The sequence below is a fragment of the Crassostrea angulata genome, chromosome 4 (genome assembly GCF_025612915.1).
Source record: "Crassostrea angulata isolate pt1a10 chromosome 4, ASM2561291v2, whole genome shotgun sequence".
NCBI classification, from domain to species: domain Eukaryota; kingdom Metazoa; phylum Mollusca; class Bivalvia; order Ostreida; family Ostreidae; genus Magallana; species Magallana angulata.
The window spans coordinates 26,415,266-26,435,094 of NC_069114.1; the positions used below are offsets into that span (position 1 = coordinate 26,415,266).

Below are 19,829 nucleotides of genomic sequence, written 5' to 3' on the forward strand. Positions count from 1 at the left end.
ATACATGTACTAGTATGCTGGCAGTACCTGGCACACACATACAATAAACCGAGGCAGCAGAGCTCACCTTTTGAAAGAAGTATCCCCCTTAACTTCATACATGTATCTAAAGGAAACTTCACTTGAACGGTTATTTTCCCTTTCATTTTCATTCCTAACGTTGCTTCATGTCTAATGTGCATACGAATTGTAATACCGTTAAAAAGTGAATAAAAAGTGGAAACTCATTTCTTCTTTATCTTAGTCACAAAACAATCATGACACCAAACTTTGGATCTAACCATCATTGTGGTATTTTTACAGCTGTTTTTAAAGTGTCCCATGGCCGGAATGCAGAGTTCGGAATCTGAACGTTTAGATTACTAAGGTAACAATCTGTAAACCACCATCCTTATGGATACAGAACAACGCAGTTTTTATTATGGGTGTCATTATCTTGGTCTTTCATGGTAAATTTTTTCCCATTGTGTGGAGATAGACTAGCTATCCCCTGGAACAAAATTTCACATTTACATGCATATGGTCTTCAGCCTCACTTGCCATAGAAAACTTTGTGTACCTTGCGTGTTTGTTTTCGCAGGAAAGTGTTTGGAGGCCCACTTGTAGCTCTTGTTTAGTTTTGGTTGTAAACAAGTGACTATAGTAATTTCCTCGATAAAAATCATAAAAAAGAATACATGTTACTTTATCTTTATCACAATTTATTACACATTTTCTTAGAAAGCTTGTATTTTCATTGCATGATGCCGTCTATTACACTTTTGTTCATCAAATTCCTCTTACTTAAATTTTTATTTTGTTGGCAAATCATCTCATAATATTTGATAGGAGGTGTCCTAAAATTATGGAATATGGTTTCGAAAATGTCATTTCTTTCTTAAAACTATGCCTTTCTTAACCACAAATCCCCATTGGTACCTAGAAAGAACTCATATTACATTTGACACAGTAGCAAAATAAAAACCCTTCAGTTCTCGGAAGTTTTATTTCCTTCCGTAGGGTCAGTAAGCGGATAAAATTACTTTTTCTAAATCATAACATAGCTCATAGGACTCATTCTACGCAGTAGCCAAATGGTCCTTTTTGAAAGGTGATTATTGATGTCCTGTAGATGTGGTAGGGTTTCAAGAATTTCGATTTTATCCATAAGATATTTTCATATAACGAGCAAGAGGCAAAGAGTTGACATTTAACTGCACATAACAACACACAAACCAGAGTGTCTTATTTAATATAACTAGTTGCACCCGGTATGAGTGCGCTAGAAGTTTGAAAGCTTTTTTTTCTTCTTGAAAACGAACAAGTGTTTACATTACATTTCCAAAAAATGGTTCCAAAAATTCTTCTTGATGGCGGTATTATACTCCGTGGTGTTATGGTTTATGATATATGTTCTCGTCATTTCTTGAAATATTTTGAATATCATTTTTTTTAAAGCCTGAAAATTGACATGGTCAGAAAGAGATTTATAAAGGTTTATCACTTTATTATGGTAATAAACAACATTAAAAAGCACAAAAGCATGGTATTTTGATCATGTTTTGGCATTTATTTGATTGGTGGCTATAAGATAAACTGCAACCAGGTATTTATTATCACCATGTATATATTTGAATTTCATATGACATTTAGAATTTGGTCACAGTGATAAAAAGCAGTTGTGTTTTGATAAAGTAAACTCCATATGATACGATATATATAAGATGTGCGATAAATTTCTTAATCAGCAAGTAATCACTGTCTGCCTGTTCAAATCCTTCCCTGTAGGTCTGCCATGAACGGTAAACATCAACAGAGCTATGATCCATCCTTCTTTGAATCACCTTTATAATAAAATGATGGTTTAAAATTAAATTGAAGAAATAAAAAAGCATCGTCGGAAACCCATGGCCAGTCTTGCATACGCTCAGTAAGCGTATGCGAGACTGGCCGTGGGTTTCCGACGATGATAAAAAAGTAAAAAACGAGTAAATGCATTCGCACCATAAGATTGATGGAGGTTTGCGCCCGCGGTTTAAACTAATGACCATAAATTCTTAAATACCTCCCTTTAATATCATTATATGTTATTCCCAAGAATTTCTTTAGCTAGATGCCTGAGTGGTAAAAATTTTTAAAAGAATAGAAGTCATATATGCTTATTTTCTACACATTAAAACCATTGTTGATACAATATTTTAAATACATGTAATCATTTAAGAGCAATCTAAAAATATAACATTAAGGAAGCTAGATGGTCAAAAATTACTCATCAGATATATTTAAACTTTCAGATGCGAATATTCTAGCTAGTCTTTTAATAACTACGAAGATCCAGTTTTCTTAATAAATTTCCACTTTGGATGTTTGGCGTTTGGTGGTTGTCAAATCAATTCAAGCGACTACACCGCAGTCCGATTTAAAGAACACAAACAAACAAAATTGCAAATGTACATAGACAACATTATGGAAGTAAGGAACCAGAAAAGACTCACGGTCCACCCTCCGCCGTCCGTGGTCATGTCACAGTACACCAACTTCTTGGTCTTCATATCCGGGTATAATGTGTACACACCGTCTCTACCTTTTGTGTTAGGTATTGTTTTAAGAATGGATGCACAGTCTCTTTGCTTTTGTAGCCCTGTAAGGTAAGTGAGGGCAATTTGAACTTAAGGACGTTGTTTACTCAGGGTTTGAGTTCTCAAATCCGGATTGTTAAAAAGTTCAATTTCATGAGTAAAATTTGTTTTAAATACAAAAAGTATTTATGAAATGAATTATTATTGACATGACAATCGATATTTTTACTAAATTATGGAATTAGGCTTTGACAAAGTTTGACTTTTAGCAAAACAGAGGAAATTCGGACTAAATTTTTCAGATTTTGTTATCCACTGAAATATTTTTGGTAGTACTGTAATATTTAAAGTTAAGATTTTATTTGTTAGTCAACATAATTTTGCATATTTTTTGTTGGTTTTATCTTGCTTTTTCGTATAGATAATCGTATGCAAAACACTACAAAAATATTGAAAAATGCCTAAAAATGATAAAAGACACCATATTTCAAAATTTTGATCATTGACCTCATATAAATGTTATGCCAGCAGAAAAAGGTTAATATACTTAGTTTAATACTATAAATGTTTTAGCATTATCATCATTCAGTTTTTTGTTTTATTGAATCAAAAATGTGTAGTAATTTGAAAACTGATAGAGGAAATTCGGACTAGAATATCTATAAAAATTGTGAATGAAAACTTTATGCTTTGTATCTATTTAATGACACTACCATTCATAAACTGTATTTCATTTGTTAAAGATTTAAGCAATTTGTATTATTTTCACAATTGAGAAAATCTCATTCCTAGTGTAAAATTTTTATGGATTTTTCTTCAATTTTCAAAAAATATTCAATGGCCATTAACTCAAAAAGTAGGTCATTGACCTACTTTTTCGAAAGTGAAGAATAACACTACCATGTAAGGTTTATGACACACAATAGTTGGTTTTTCATTATCATCAGTGGAATTTTTTTTCATTCTGAGTAAACGTCATCCTTAAATATATAACAAGTACATCGGACATTGACTACATGCGACCTTGATTTGATGTTAATGATGGTAATAATTTAGTACAATGTTTTTTTTAAGGATGTATTATATTATCCTCTCTTAAAACTTGTATTATTACAATGAATCTTTTATGATATACTATGATAGTTTCGTACTGCATATGGGAATACGGTTAGGAATGTCGCACACAAGAGACAAGAGATAAGTAAAGTACCGTATTCAGATTTAATGGCCAAAATATTAAGAAAAATCAAAAATATACCAGATAAAGATCGAGTGTGCTGACTGATATACTTGTTGAGGTGTTCCCGGTCAGTCTGAAGTGAGAGGTGAGAGGCACATCCACAGTGGCCGGGGAATCAATTTTGAAGGAGGAGTTCAGGTGTTTCCATGTGCATGGGGTCAACTCAAGGAGAGATTCCACGTTGTCTGTTTAAAAGAAAATATTCATTCAACTACATTCATATATTAACATTTTTTAACGGGCAAACCTTTCCTTCAGCTACCTTTCCTTGGCAGGATCCTACCATGTAAAGGTTTTGTTTTCATTTTTATGTTTTATATTTCAATGCTCGTTGATAAATTGCCCGCAATTGATAATTAAGCCTGCCAAAATACCTTTGACTTGGGGCTGAGGTTCAATAGGCAGAACAGCCACAAACCAAGTCCATAAACAAAAAAACTATAAAATATTATAATCAGAGCCATGATGTTCTCGTTGTTTTCGAAGAGTTCTTTCATGGTGAAGTTCTTAGTATACATGTATATATATTTCTTTTGGATAATTAAAATAACATTTGATATGCGTTTCGTGAGGAGAAGAGAACTATTTAGGTTATATTCGGAATATTAAGGACAAACCCAGCTGTTCATGTACAAGTCTTTCCTGAAGAAGGCCAACTCTTTGTGTTATCCAATTTGTCTTTCTCAAATTATCGGCCAAACGAAAAAGAATATACAATTTTCATTTTTTTTTTGGTTAACTTGTGTTGAAAATTATGATTCCTTTATTGGTCAATCTGCAAGTACCAAATTGATTTATCTTCCTCATTTTCAAAATTAATTTCTGTATAGTTAATATAAATGGAGTGTTATAGAATTAAAAATATGTATGAGGTTTTGCGTGTATGCACTGCATAATTTAAGCAAGAAATTTCTACAACGTGAACTTAAATCGATATTGAAATGGCAACATATCGCTTAATTAATTGTTGGTATATGTAAAATGTATATGTAAAAATGACTCGGCATCTTTGAAAACTCTAGGTGAAGTTGCCTTCCCGGTACTTACCCGGAATCGAATGAAGTGATGAATGTGACATTTGCTGTTGTAAGCAATAAACTGCGGAGTTTATTAGGACTTCATGTGATACAGAAGATGAATCTTATTACCAGGAACGATGAAAAGTTCATCTTGATGATGGATACCACATCAGACCTAGCTGACTTTGGAGAAGCTAAACTCGTGATAGACGATGAAGTTCGGCCGAAAACTCTACCTTGCCGAAAACTTCCACTTGTTATCAAGGACAGAATCAAAACTGAACTCGACAAATTAGTTGACAGAGGGATCTTTGTTCCAGTAACCACACAGACGAGATGGGTCAGTCAGATGGCTGTGGTCCATAAAGCTAATGGAAAACTAAGAATTCGTATTGATTCACAAGCTTTGAATTCAGCATTATTGCGTGAACACTATAAGTTACCAACTCTTTGTGACATTCTACCTAAGCTTCAGAAAGCCAAGCTGTTTAGCAAATTGGATATCAAAGAAGCATACTGGCATACGAAACTGGATGATCGATCAAGCATGTTGACGACAATGATCACTCCGTTTGGTCGATACAGATGGTGAAGACTCCCATTTGGATTGAAAGTATCCAGTGAAATCTTCCAGAGAAAACTTACTGAAGTGCTTGGTGACATTGAAGGTGTGTTCACAATAGCTGATGATATCATTGTTACTGGATGTGGAGATCTGTGGAGAAAGCTAAACAGGACACCACTGAAAAGCTGAAACTGCTGTACTCTAGATGCAAGCAAGCGAAGATCATTCTGAATGATGATAAGAAAGTGATTGTGCTGAAAGACATCACATTCCATGGACACAAGATTATTAGTGAAGGTGTGAAAGCAGATGATGGAAAAATCCAGGCTATAATTGATATGCCTAGCCCGACAGACATTTCTGGTGTGAAAAGATTTTGTGGTGTTGTCCAGTACATGGCCGAATTCCTGTCTAGCCTATCTACAACTCTTGAACCACTCAGAACTCTGACACGCAAAGACACACCATGGGCCTGGACTAAGAAGTGTGAGAAAACATTTACTTACGTCAAAAAGCAACTTACCGATACTCTTGTTCTGGCTTACTTTAATCCTGACCGGAATTAACCCTACAGACAGAGGGCAAGATGGTCTTGGAGCTGTCCTCCTGCAGAACGGAAAACCTATCGAGTATGCATCTCGATCATTTACCTCAGCACAACAAAAATGGACTCAGATTGAAGAGAAGGCACTATCTATCTTATTTGGATTTGAAATATTTGATCAGAATACCTACGGCAGAAAAGTCTAAATTGAAAATGATTACAAGCCCCTGGAAGCAATTCTCAGAAAACCTTTATCAGCTGCTCCTCGTCGACTGTGGGATATTATGATGAAACTAAACTGATATGAAATTACTTTCAAGTTTGTGAAAGGAGAAGATATTGTGATAGCAGACTGTAGAAGTGCACGATGAACGCCCAAGAGTCACGAGCATATGCATTGATCCTGACTTCTCAGACGTGCGTCTTGATGAGATTCGCAAGGCAACAGAAGAAGAATTACAGTGTTTTATTAGAACATCACTGAAGGATGGCCTGAAAAAAAAAACACATGGTAGAAGACTCTGTTAGACATTTCTATAATTTACGTGAAACTCTTAGTGTTTATAATGAAATTGTAGTAAAATGCAAAGCTATGTATACCGAAATCCATACGAGTTGATTTAAGCATCGACTACACACAGCTCATCTTGGCTACGACTCTATGATTTGCCAAGCAAGAGAAACCATTTTCTGACCAAACATGCAGAGTGAAATAAGACAACTAGCTGTCAGGAGATGAAACCTAGACCAACGAAAAACCCACTCACTCAAACTGACGATGCAACCAAACCCCAGGAGAAGATAAGATTAGATTTCTTCCAAACACAGAATCGTACTTAGTCAGCATTGACTATCATAGCAACTATATTGACATTACTTTAATGCCGGCAACAGCGTCAGTGAAACTTATTAAAACCCTGAAGAAGCTATTCTCTCACTTTGTAATTTTCATAATTATTGTCACAGATGGTTGGCCCCAGTTTATTTCCAGTAAATTCCATAAGTTTACCACTATATGGGGAATAAAGCATGTAACCCCATTACCAAATCACAAAAGCGCTAACGGAAAAGCATAATCTGCGGTGAAAATCATGAAACATTTGATCACAAAATGTGACAAGAAAGGAACAGACCAATTTGAAGCTCTGATGGAGCAGAGAAATACCCCTCGACAAGAAACCAGTTTAAGTCCCTGTGAAGTGATGTATGGAAGATCTACCCGAACAAGACTGCCAAAGGTAGTTCAACCCAATCCGTACAGAAATCCAAAACGAGAACAACGAAAGAAGTCTGTGAAACGCTATTATGACAAAACATCACATGATCGACCTCAACTCGGGTAAACCCAGAATGTTTTCTTTGAAAGGAAATCGAATAAGAAATAGATTCTTCTTAAAATTGTTCACTGTCTACATAACCAAACCTATATAGTTCAGTCGCAGGACGGTGCAACTTACCGCAGAAATTGACTACACATTCGACCAACAAAGATAGAAGCAGTGATCCGTGACACGTTTCCTGTGCGTTTTGAAAGCAAGAGAAAACAAGCTGAAACTTCATATGAGAAAACCACATCAAGTCGTGAACCGTTCATTTTGACAGAGAAGAAAATACCGTACTATTCCAACTCTATTACTGCGACCAACTTACTTCTTGAAAACAGTGACCTCTTGGAGAATTCCATACAACAAACTCCTACTGATGTTGAACCGGAAACTATCCCATTGCGTCGATCTTCACGCATCCGCAAAGAACCAGAAAGACTTTGTTCGTTACTAATTGTGCAATCCATTTGAATCTAGCTTTACATTTCGGAGAGTTAATAAGCAAACACAAACTCTAGATTTTTTATGACATTTTAATGGATTCATTATTTGTCTTAAGTTCTTATTTGAAAATCGTAGTCTCATATACTCTAGTCAGTCTTTGTTATTTGTAGTGTTTGCTTTACTAAGTTTTATGTACTATACAATCTCTTTTAAGAAAAGGGGATGTTGATTAATTGTGTATTATGTCGAATTATGTTGTGTACGAGTAACCATATTTGTATTTGTTTTGTGGGCGCATGTGACGTTCTAGATAACTCTTTGTCACGTTGTTAATGCTGTGTACTGTTGTGTATGCTCTTTGACTAATCCTGGCCTGTGTCAACAATTAACAAAACAGAAATTGAATTGTCTTTCTGTTCTATCATTAAAACATAGGTAATCACAGATTACAAAGCTCACCGAGACGAGGCATCGCCTTTATGAGGCATCACGTTTATGAGACCATCTTTATCACATTATATGAAAATCATACTCTATGATCTTGGATATTCATGGATACTGTTTTGATACAATATCGTAAATCATCTGTTTAAAAAATTGTATGATAATCATATGTTCTTTTTATACGGTATTATAAGATACAATGTTTATCAATACATGTACAATAATATAAAATACAATATTGCATCCTATCACACTGACAATATGTATAATATAGTATGATATTGTATTGTGTGATACTGTATCATATTTGATACATAATATGATATTGCATCATATGATACAATATAATTTGATACAACATTATATCATATCATATGATACAATATCATGTGATATAGTAAAATATTATACAATACAATATCATATTATACATATTGTACCATCTGATACATTATTATATATTACAATATTATATAATACAATTTCATGTGATATAAATAATTATATTTGCTTAGCCATTGTTCTTTCCCTCTGTAAGTCCATACGGAGGAACCGCAATTATTTCTCTATAGTCACATTTGCTCTGTCAGTATACTATGACGTCATAAAGGTGTGAAGTCAGATACTTTTCCATGACGTTATAGATTTAAAAAACTTAACGATACATCATTAGTTTTTTCTCAAACTCCATAAAATTGATGCATTTAATTCAAACATGTCTTATAATAACATTTTAAAGGAATTATTTTTATAACATATCATTGATTCTGTTAACAAAGCTATGTGAATTAAAAAGATACATTACAGTCTAAATGTTTATTTTTGATGCACTAGCTCAATGTCAATGTCTAGGCTAATACAAGGTATTTGTGAGTGGTAAAATGCAAATATAAGTAAAAAACAACAATTATTTAGTGAACATGGCGTTATGAATAGCAACTGCTCTGCTGGCATATGTTCCATGATGCGCTGGCGCGCATCATGGAATATGCCAACAGAGCAATTGCTATTCATAACGTTATGTTCACTAAATAACGTTGTTTATTTCTATGAAAAACAGCAGGAAAAATGTAAAAATTGGGTAAGCCTAGTTAGAAATGAACTTTATTGTTTATGACTGGGAAATTTTTGGGAACAACAAAAAGTTACTAATGTTAAACAATTTGTTCTACTAGTTGAACAGCGCCTTACTGACGCGTTCATACAGAATTGTTATATTGTTTTTGAAAAGTCTTCAAAATGTATAGTGTACAAGGAAATAGTTACACATTAAATTAAATATCTTTTGAAACGGTTGTCACATAAAGTGAGTGTCTCTTATATCAATATGTAAATTATCAGCACATTCCTTAAACGTTGAAAACGGAAGGTATAAGAACATACCAGGCTTGGGGCGAATTACATTGTAAAGTAATGCATTACATTACCATTACTTCATGAATTTGGGCATTAAATTACCATTACCATTACTTGATTTTCTTGAAGTAATGCATTACATTACCATTACATGAGTAAAGTAATGCATTACCATTACCATTACTTTGTTTTAAAAAAGTAAAGCTAATAAAGAGTTTTCGCAAATGTTTCATATATAAAACACTCTTTAACATATCTACAGGTTCATGCTCAGTATCAAGTTCAAATTCAATGACTATACAAGAGTCATTCTTTATTTGCTCAATATATAATCATCTTGTGGCATTATGAACAACATATTACATAAGTAAAATGATATTTATAGACACTTGGCATGATACAATGTAGGATACGAAATAGAGCCACAGAATTACATGCATAACAAAAAACAATTTATGGAATAATGTTGCGATTATCAAAAGCTAAATAGAGATATTTCCCCAGATTACACAAATCTTTATAATTTTGGACACTTAATTGTATTAATTCATAAACAGATGGTTTTTCCCACTTATATTTCTTAAGATACTGTATTTGAATCGAATCGTATTTCTTTCTACTGAGGACACTTTAAGACAAAAGATTGCTGTTGCACTTTATGATCGAAGTTTCAAAGGGTTCATCTTTTAACTGCATCCTGTTAGTTTAAAAATCTTCCAGCTATACTAAATAAATGTTTTACAGGAGCAGTCGACGCTCGGACTGAAAAGTACTGTTTGACGATCTTTATCTTAGGATATATTAAGTGCAATAATAGAAAAAACTAGATTCGATCTCGTTGCGAGCAACGAGTGGGTCTTCCATCCAATTTTTGAATAGATAAGATTAAACCTATCAATTCAAAAATAAAATCGTAGATCTAAGCGAAAAAAAGAGAAAAAAATTTTGCGGCACTCGAGGCTTAAACCCGGGTCGCCTGGGCCATGTCCACGACTATAACGACTGAGCTACTCGGACTCTCGCTTCAGGACTTTGACGCTTAATTTCTCGAGAATGCCATGGTCGATTTAAAAACAAATTACATATTATGAATCAGTGAAAGGGTCACTATAAGATGTATAAGTTTCAAAAAAAAATATTAAAAAATAAAAAAGTCGAAAAATTCAATTTTTCAAATTTCCTTCCAATGACGACCGGAAGTGACGGCGGAAATTGTCTTGAGTGTGTTGCACCAGAAAAACGGTAGATCTATCGTCTCTGAAAATGTCAGTTTTATATCTTTACTCATTTTTGAGAAACGTCGCAGACAAAATTCGCTTTTAAAAATCGTTTATCGACGATAACTTCCGAACGGAAGTGAATTTTCAAAAATTGAAAAAAACCTATAAACTTCTGATACAAACGCGTTAGTGTTGAAAATTTGGATGAAATCGATGGAGCCATCTCCAAGAAATCGTCTGCACAAAATCAGCTTGAAAAAAAAGAATAATAACAATAAGAAAAGTGAAAAAGAAACAATAGAATAATAGAAGGGTCTTCCGCTGAAGACGGAAGACCCTAATAAATGAATCTTGTATTTTCTATCAGTCCAAACTAATGTACAGTGTACTTAATATACAAGAGAGAGAGAGAGAGAGAGAGAAAGAGAATAAGTAAAATTATATTCAAATGGGTTATAATATTTGAAGTGATATTGATTTTCATCATGGATGGACAGTGCATTCAATTTGCTTTTAAAGGTGCATGTCTATCTCCTATTCTATTGGGACATGGGACAAGGGAAGGGGATTGGGGTGTTTAGCACTTCTTATAACAATAGATTGTTTTGATACTTAGATTATCCTGGGGGCATAGTGTGTTGTTGACACATTTCTTATTGAAGTGCAAACTAATTGGAGTAAATTGTTTAAATGATTAAAAACTCTTAATAACAACACTCTTAAAAATGTTATGAAATTGTGCTGTTATAGTTAGTAATATTAACAATTCAAAATGAATTTTTAAAAATCTTTTTTAATAATACAATTAAAACATTTTTATCTCAAGAATTATTTCTTTCTTCTTAAAAAAGAAATTTAATCAAATTCAATTTCAACTATTCATTTATTCATCATTTTTTTTAAAGTGAACATGCATAAATAAGCATAGTAATGCAAAGTAATGCCATGTAATGCCAGCATTACACTAGATTTTGGAAAGTAATGAATTACATTACCATTACTTGTAATGCTAATTTTGTGGCATTACACATTACTAGCATTACTTTGAAAACATGTAATGCATTGCAATGCATTACCATTACATTTAGCATTACCCCAAGCCTGGAACATACCTAGAAGTGACCTAAATGTACTTTGTGTTAATCTCAAGAGATTGAAGATGAATTCCTTTTGTTCTTGTTTGTCCTGCTTTTTCGAATATTCGAGAAAAATACACAGAAACTTACTACTATAAGACACCTTCCTTTTCTAAATTTATACAGTTGTTAAGTTTTGATAACTACAAATCTATTCAGAAACTTTGTAAATATTTATTGAAAGCATCGAAGCTGAGAGAGAATTTATTATGTTAATTTTTTATGATGTTATCTGTCTTCGTATATTTACATATACATATTATTAATATATTATATATTAATTTACATATATATATATATATATATATATATATATATATATATATATATATATATATATATATATATATATATATATATATATATATATTAATAAAATTGTACACTTTTAAGGGGGATGCGCGGACATTTTGTGCATGTACATTTGAGGATAAGAACGCTGTTCTGCGCATATGTACTTCAGAAAACAAGAATGTCGTGTTTTATTTAAGTTTTATTAGAAAGTATTCCTATTCTATGTTTATCTAGGATATTTACTGAGCTATTTATTTAGAATTGGTATCATTGAACATAATTTGTTCAAACAAATACTGCCATCTTTTATTTTAACAATTAAATCAACAAAATTCCTGTAAATCCAAATGTTTTTAAAAAAACATTTAATATGCATGTATTTTGTTCATATGTGTATCATTTCGATGTATAAAGGCACCTCATAACTTTAAAATCCGCAAACTTTCATGTTAAATCTTTGGTTGCAATGGATTGTTTTCTTCATTTTTTTTATACGACGATTTCTCCATAACTTACGCGCGCGGCTGACGTTTAACATAGACTAAACTTTGGACAGCCTAAAACAAAGTATGCATTTAACCTGAGTGTGATATTATTTTGTGTTGTTATATTTGACTTTTTTAAAGTTTCAATTAACATTTCAAATTTTATTATATCTTTTAAAGGTATATGTGGCGTATTTGGAGTAAAAAATTTTCACGAGTATTAGTAAAAATATACATCATGCTTCTTATAATTAGATGTTTCAGAAACTCTAGGCCCGTAAAACATGTTCTTTCTTTAGTTATTTGTCTCTAAACTTTGCTACACGTCTGATGAATATTAATGTGACCGGCCATTTGTAACGCCACTGCGCATGAGTGCGGGAAAACCTAGTATTGAAAACACGATGGAAAAACAGTTTGTTTACAAATTAGAATCACGTTTTTCATATCTTAAATTAGATAATTCTTAGATCAGATGATACCCAAAGATTTATTATTCTCTATTCATTAATGTAAAACAATATAAATTGCTAATTATGTGTAATAAAGATGAAACACTATTTTAGCATCAACGATACGGTAAAATTAGTGAATACCCCCTCTCCTGAGGGATGCATGTGCTGACAGTGTTTATTAATTCTTTATTCAAAAATTTCTCCAAACGAAAATCCACTGGTGTTTCATAACTTATAAAGTAAAGACATGGAACACGTACGAACCTGACTATCAAAACCCCTACAACTTCATGATAAAAACTTATTAAACTTAAGTTTAATTCGGCTTTAATTCCTATTCCATCAATCTACATGTTCTCCGATGACAATCTTCCCTTTGCTCCTATCATTGTCAGTCTGTCTCTTTTTTTCTTTCTTTGCCAAATCTGTCAAACTTAACGGTATTACGGGTAGACCTATCTTTCTCGTCGTCGCCATTATAGTTGTAATAGACTGAGCGTGGTATCACGTGGCCGATTTAAGGCGGGGTTTATTCAAATGCTGTATTTATTGTGGACGCAAATGTAATTATAAAAATTATTTATTAATTTCTATATCTTTTTAACCCGATTGATATAAACTGCGTAATTTATTGTGAAGATATATCTTTATATAACATATTTAAATAAATAAATCAATCAAATATTTCTTAGCATGAAAAAATACGCCTCATATACCTTTAAAGATCAAATTAAATTTGACTTCACAAGCAAATGAAATAAAATACTTGTTTTACTCTACGCAGTGCATTTTTGTCATATATCAACCAGATATATAGAAAAAAAATTATTCGGTAATTTTTTTAAAATCAGAGTTGCAAAGATTTTCTCAAATTTTAAATGGTGTTTAAAGCCTTGCAACTGCAACTTAAGCTTTGTTGTAATGTGATAATCGTATTTCCTTACAGTCAATCCAATAGTAATTCATTCGATTCCGAGTAAGAGACCCTATTAGAAGTATACAAATCTAAACACAAAGGTACAAAAAACATTTATGCATATATAATTTAAGGCCGAAACACTTTGTCCACATATCTGTGATTGCATTTTCCATATAATACAAACGCATTCTTAATCATTTCAAATCCAAGTATTAATTTATGTTTTGTTCAGAAATACAAATGGTTTGAGGGTCAATATATTTTTTCAAATACATCTTTTAAAAACGAGAGGTAAAAGTCAGTTTGTGTTTTCATTTTTAGTCAGTCCCTCCACTTTTTGTTGTGGTGTAGCCTCTCCAATTAGAAAAAACGATAGTACGTGCCTGATATGCAAAAAATGGCAGAAAAAATAAATGAAAATATGGAAATCTTATTTACTTTATTTTTATCTCAGCATCACAAAAAACATCAAACTTTGGATCTAATCATCATTCTGGCATTTTTCAAAGCTAGTTTACTCTTTCCGAAAGAGTCCCATATTATGCTTTTCCATGTGTAGACAGCAGATTTATGATTCCGACCGTTAAGATTAGTCACAAAACAGCTTGAAAACCACCATCCGGAATCATACTTAACAGCACAGTTTCTGTCAAAGGTATCATTGTCTTGGTCTTTCGTGGTAAATTTTCTCCCATTGTGACCAGATAAGTCATTCCCTGGAATACAATTTTACAATCATATTTAAACATGGTATATAAAATGGATATTTGTTACCTAATGTACAATTCATGTAAGTGGACAAACAGTTACCTGCAGTTCCATTATACCCCGCGACTGTTAACTTGTATTTATCAGCCTCGCTTGCCACAGAAAACGTGGAGTATTTGGCGTATGCTTTTTCACCGGAAAACTTTTGTAGGTCAACTCGTAGTTCCTGTTTGGCTATTATGGTCAGCAAGTGAATATTTTCATTTCCTAAGGAAAACATGATAAAAAAATACATGGATATTATTAGTTATTCAGGTCAAATCAAGGGTGTACGGGGATTTATCCCGGATTGTATTCCATACATTGGACCTGGATAACGAATTTATTTTCTATATTAAACAAATTATTAGCCAGGACATACTAGTATTAACATGTCACATGATTAACAATCTTTGTGTAAGATTTAAGCTTTTTATTATTTTGTATTACAAGGTATGGCATAGACAGGAAGTATGCAGTTTTTAAACAAAGACCTGGAACTTGCAAAACTGACTCTGGATCAAAATCATGGCACACTCTCAGGTCATAAGCAATCCATGTATGCAGTAAGAACTTAAAATTTTTCTCCATAAGATAGATGTGAAACTGAAATGAGTTTTCCACTTTTCCTTCCATTGACCTTGAATTCACCAAAATGACCTTGGGCCAAAGTCATGACAAACTCTCAGGTCATAAGAAATCTTTGTGTGAATTATGAATTTCTAATGTTTCTCCATAAGAAAGCTATAGATGGAACACGAATTCCTTCCAATAACCTTGAACTTGCACAAATGGCCTTGGGTTTCAGGAGAGAACATAAATAGGCATTATGCCTGCTGTTCAATCCATTTCAATGTATCTATATACTTGAATAAAATACTTCTTAAATTGAATGGCCTTGGGTTTTATTCCTGATACACCCTCAAGGCATTAAAATCTTTGTTTGGAGTAAGAATTTTTAATGTTCTTCCATAAGAAAGATACGAATAATAACTATCTGCCCAAAAAACTCCACTTGTTCTTAGAATTAACTCTGTTTATAGCTCCATAGTATCAAAATCATCTCTTAGAATATACTAGTAGTCGATGGATTTTGGTAAACTAAGGTTCCCTAGGGTCAACTAGCTATAATTAATTGACGTTCTTCTACCCTATAGCATAGCTCGTAGGGCTCATTTTCAACAGTACTAATGCACAAGATTCTTTTGTAAATGTGAGTATTGATGTCCTGTAGAGTTTCAACAATTTCTATTCCATCCTTGAGAACATTGAACCAAGTCGTCGTGTGTAATATGATAAGAAAGATTTTGTAGGGGGCGTTAATGTTTATAAGAAAATTATCAAAGACTATTTTTAACCTGGTTCCAAAAAACTCTTCTAAATGGTTACGTATACAAATTTTTGGTTTATGCTTGATGTTTTGGTCATTTCTTGAAATATTTCGGAGATCAACGAAAATGGAATGCCTGAAAATTAATATGGTTAGAAAAGGGATCTATTAAGGCCTGTTAGTTTATTATGATAGTGAACAACATTCAAAGACACAAAGTTTGATATTTGTCTTTTCTTCTTTCTTGAAAACTGAAAGCTCAAGTGAGTTATTCTGATCACATTTTGTCCGTCGTCCGTCTGACCGTCTGTAAACTTTTTACATTTTGAACTTCTCTAAAACCGCTTGGCCAATTTCAACCAAATTTCGCACAAAGCATCCTTATGGGAAGGCAAATATAAATTGGAGATATGAAAGACCTATCTTTATTCAAAGCAGAGAAAACCTCGAAACTGTAGAAAAAGAGGGGGTGCATTTTTAAAAATCAAATTCAACTTAATTTAGCCTAAATATTCCTTACGGAAAGGAAAATATAAATTGCAAAAATCATGTGCTTATTCTGTTTCAAATTTGAGTAATTTACGAAAATAATAATAAAAAAAGAACGGGGGTCAATCAGTTTATAACTTCGGGTTCAGCATTTCGTATATCGAAAACGGAACTGTGTAAAAGTAGTCTGGGCCATATGTCCCGCACTGTCCCAATTTCCATTTGCATCTAACTTATTAATTTTTCAGTCCTTTTTTTCAAATACCATTCATCAGATATCAAAAAGAATCTTAATTTTAGTCGACTGTATCATTTCTGCTTCATATGAACACTAATAAGTTTAAAATCGCCAATTTCCCTTGCACTGTGATTTGTTAAGATGCTCAGCATTTTCAGTCTAAACGGAGATAATTTTCGCTGCTAGAAATATATAGGTATATTGATGATGAAAAATAATTTGTGCTTTTCCTTTGTTTTAGTGCATTTTTTTTTATTGTTTTAAGTGTTTACAATTTTTTTATAATTTACTGACTTATCTAAGAGTCAAGTTTCGAGTAATAAGCAAAATACAGAGCTTTCTGCACAATGCTATGTTTGTACAAAGAGCTGAGGTCATGCTTTAATTTGTTTATATTTTAAATGCTGAATAGGAAATATCAAGTTAAAAAAAGTTAAGTTAAAAAAGTTAAAAGTTGAATGTAATAAATTCATGTTAACAAAAACATCATCAAACCAAGGTCTGTATCTTCCGTATAATTCTACGATTGGCGCTGAAATTTTGGTTAATCATTAGAAATGTCCTGCTTAAAGGATGATATGCAGTAACTACGTTCTGGTGCCCCTTCTTATCTGAATTATATATATATATATATATATATATATATATATATATATATATATATATATATATATATATATATATATAATCTACTCCAATTTGGATAGTTTTTTTAAAACAAGTAAATAAAAACGAAGTCTTTTTAACACTTGGCATTGTTCTGACACATTATTATTAAACACTATCGTTGTTCTTTAAAAAATATTGCAGCGGAAAAACATCTTTGTTTGTAGCCATTTGTTCTTTTTTAATGAAGATGAAAATAATAAATGGGCCTTAGTACAATAGAGCAATATGCCTGTCAGTACATTGATTAGAATTATCATGTGACAACATTGTACAGTTTTATAGTTTATTCATTAGTCAAGTGAGTAAGGTTATGAAACGTCATACGAAATGAATTCACGCCAGGTAAACTACAATCATTTATGATAGAGAAGACCCATCAAATTTTTAAATGTTTTTGATTCGAGAATTGGGCGCATTGAGGTACAATTTTCTTCTTTCACATACAGGAATTTTTTAAAAATAAAATACAATAACTAGTAAGTAACTGAGAGAAAATGTACCTATATGCTCTCTCATATATATATATATATATATATATATATATATATATATATATATATATATATATATATATATATATATATATATATATATATATATTGATCTTTTTATAAAGTGGTTGGGGGGGGGCTAAAATATAGAGAACCGGAGGTTAACCGCGAACTCCAACCAAAAAATTAGTTAAATATCTTGCATAGGATCGTGTTTTCGGTAAGAATGGTATTTCGTAAATGTATAATGTCCAAGATTTAGTATATGTAAAAAATAAGTGTAAAATTTGTTATTCTACCGAGGGGCCATGCGGAACAATATTCTTTAAATGCCCATATAAAGTCATTGTTGCTCAGGTAAGCGATGTGGCCCCATGGACCTCTTGGTTTTTTTTTTTGTGTTATTTGGTTGATTGCAAATAAAGATAAATTGCAACCTAGTACCCAATACTTTGTTAATAAAATAACATGGCATCATGACATTGTGGACATTTCTTACCCAGCCAATATTCGCCGTCTGCTTTTCCAAATCCTTCTTTGTAGGTCTGCCATGTACGATTGAAACTAATAGATCCATCCATCCTTCTTTGGATCACCTATATAATAAATGCTGGGTTTTTTAGAAAGTAGAAAACGACCACATGCAAAAAATGCTTACGCACCGTCAGATTGATTGAGATCTGAGCTTGCAGTTAGAATCAATGTCGTAAGTCTCGAAATTAAAAACACACTCCCACTTCCAGAATTCAAACAAACGGCAAATGTACGTAGACAAGATTGGTCAATAAACCAAGTTACATGAAAAATTCAAGGAACCAGAAAAGACTCACGGTCCACCCTCCGCCGTCCGTGGTCATGTCACAGTACACTAACTTCTTGGTCTTCATATCCGGGTAAATCTTGTATACTCCGTCTCTACCTTTTGTGTTGGGTATTGCTTTTAAAATGGATGCACAATCCCTTTGCTTTTGTATCCCTAAAAAATTAGTTCTCAGTCTCTCTTTATGCTCGTTTGTTAGCAGTTAATCTAAGTTCATTTTCCATATCTTTTGTAATTTAAAAAAATGCGATTTTAATCTTTTTCCCATGCAATATATCGGATAAAGCAATGAAGAGTTGTGTCTTGAAAGTTCATACAAAATTGTGCCCGATTTATTATTTTTTAAGGTAAAACATCATTGATTAAAAAACAAACTGATTCTTTGAGACAAATTAAATTGACATAATCAATAAGAGTTTGACAATCTCCAACTGCAGGACTGTAGCTCTTAGTCTAAAAAAGAATCAGACCTAGGACCCAGATCGTCCATCCGAATTTCTTTAATATTGCCATTTCTTTCGTACGCGTACGCATGTTGGCCGATTACTAACCGAGACTAAATGGTTCATATTTTAAGTTTTAACTGCGTTGAAAGGAAATATTGGCATTCCGATAACTTTGAAAATGATTAATTAAATAAAAATAGTAAAAATTGCCATAAAATTACCGGCATCGGTCTTCCCCATATCATGCAAGGATCTAGAAGGAAAGGGGCAGGGTCCAGAACCCACCCCTCCCACAGCCCCGCAAAATTTCTTTCAATTACATGTACATTGTAGAATTACCAAAAACATGACTCGGACATCCCCTGGCCAACTCAAATAACCGTCAGATCCTCAACCCCCACCTCCGGATAAATTTTCTGATCTGCACATGCTCCCCCTCCTCGAAAAACAAAATTATTCTTCAAAACCCCGTGTAAAATTTTCAGGATCTCCGCATATATACTAAAAGATTCATTGGCGCTTGCGTTCGATAAAAATGCGTGTAAAATAATTGGTCTTTTTATCTTCATACCGGGCATACCCACTGTGTGAATAT

At 32.7% G+C, this 19,829-nt stretch overlaps 1 pseudogene; it reads right to left on the minus strand.

Moving 5' to 3' along the window:
- Positions 1–283: 283 nt before the first annotated feature.
- LOC128182187 (fibrinogen alpha chain-like) lies at positions 284–18,923 on the minus strand (annotated as a pseudogene).
- Positions 18,924–19,829: the final 906 nt, after the last annotated feature.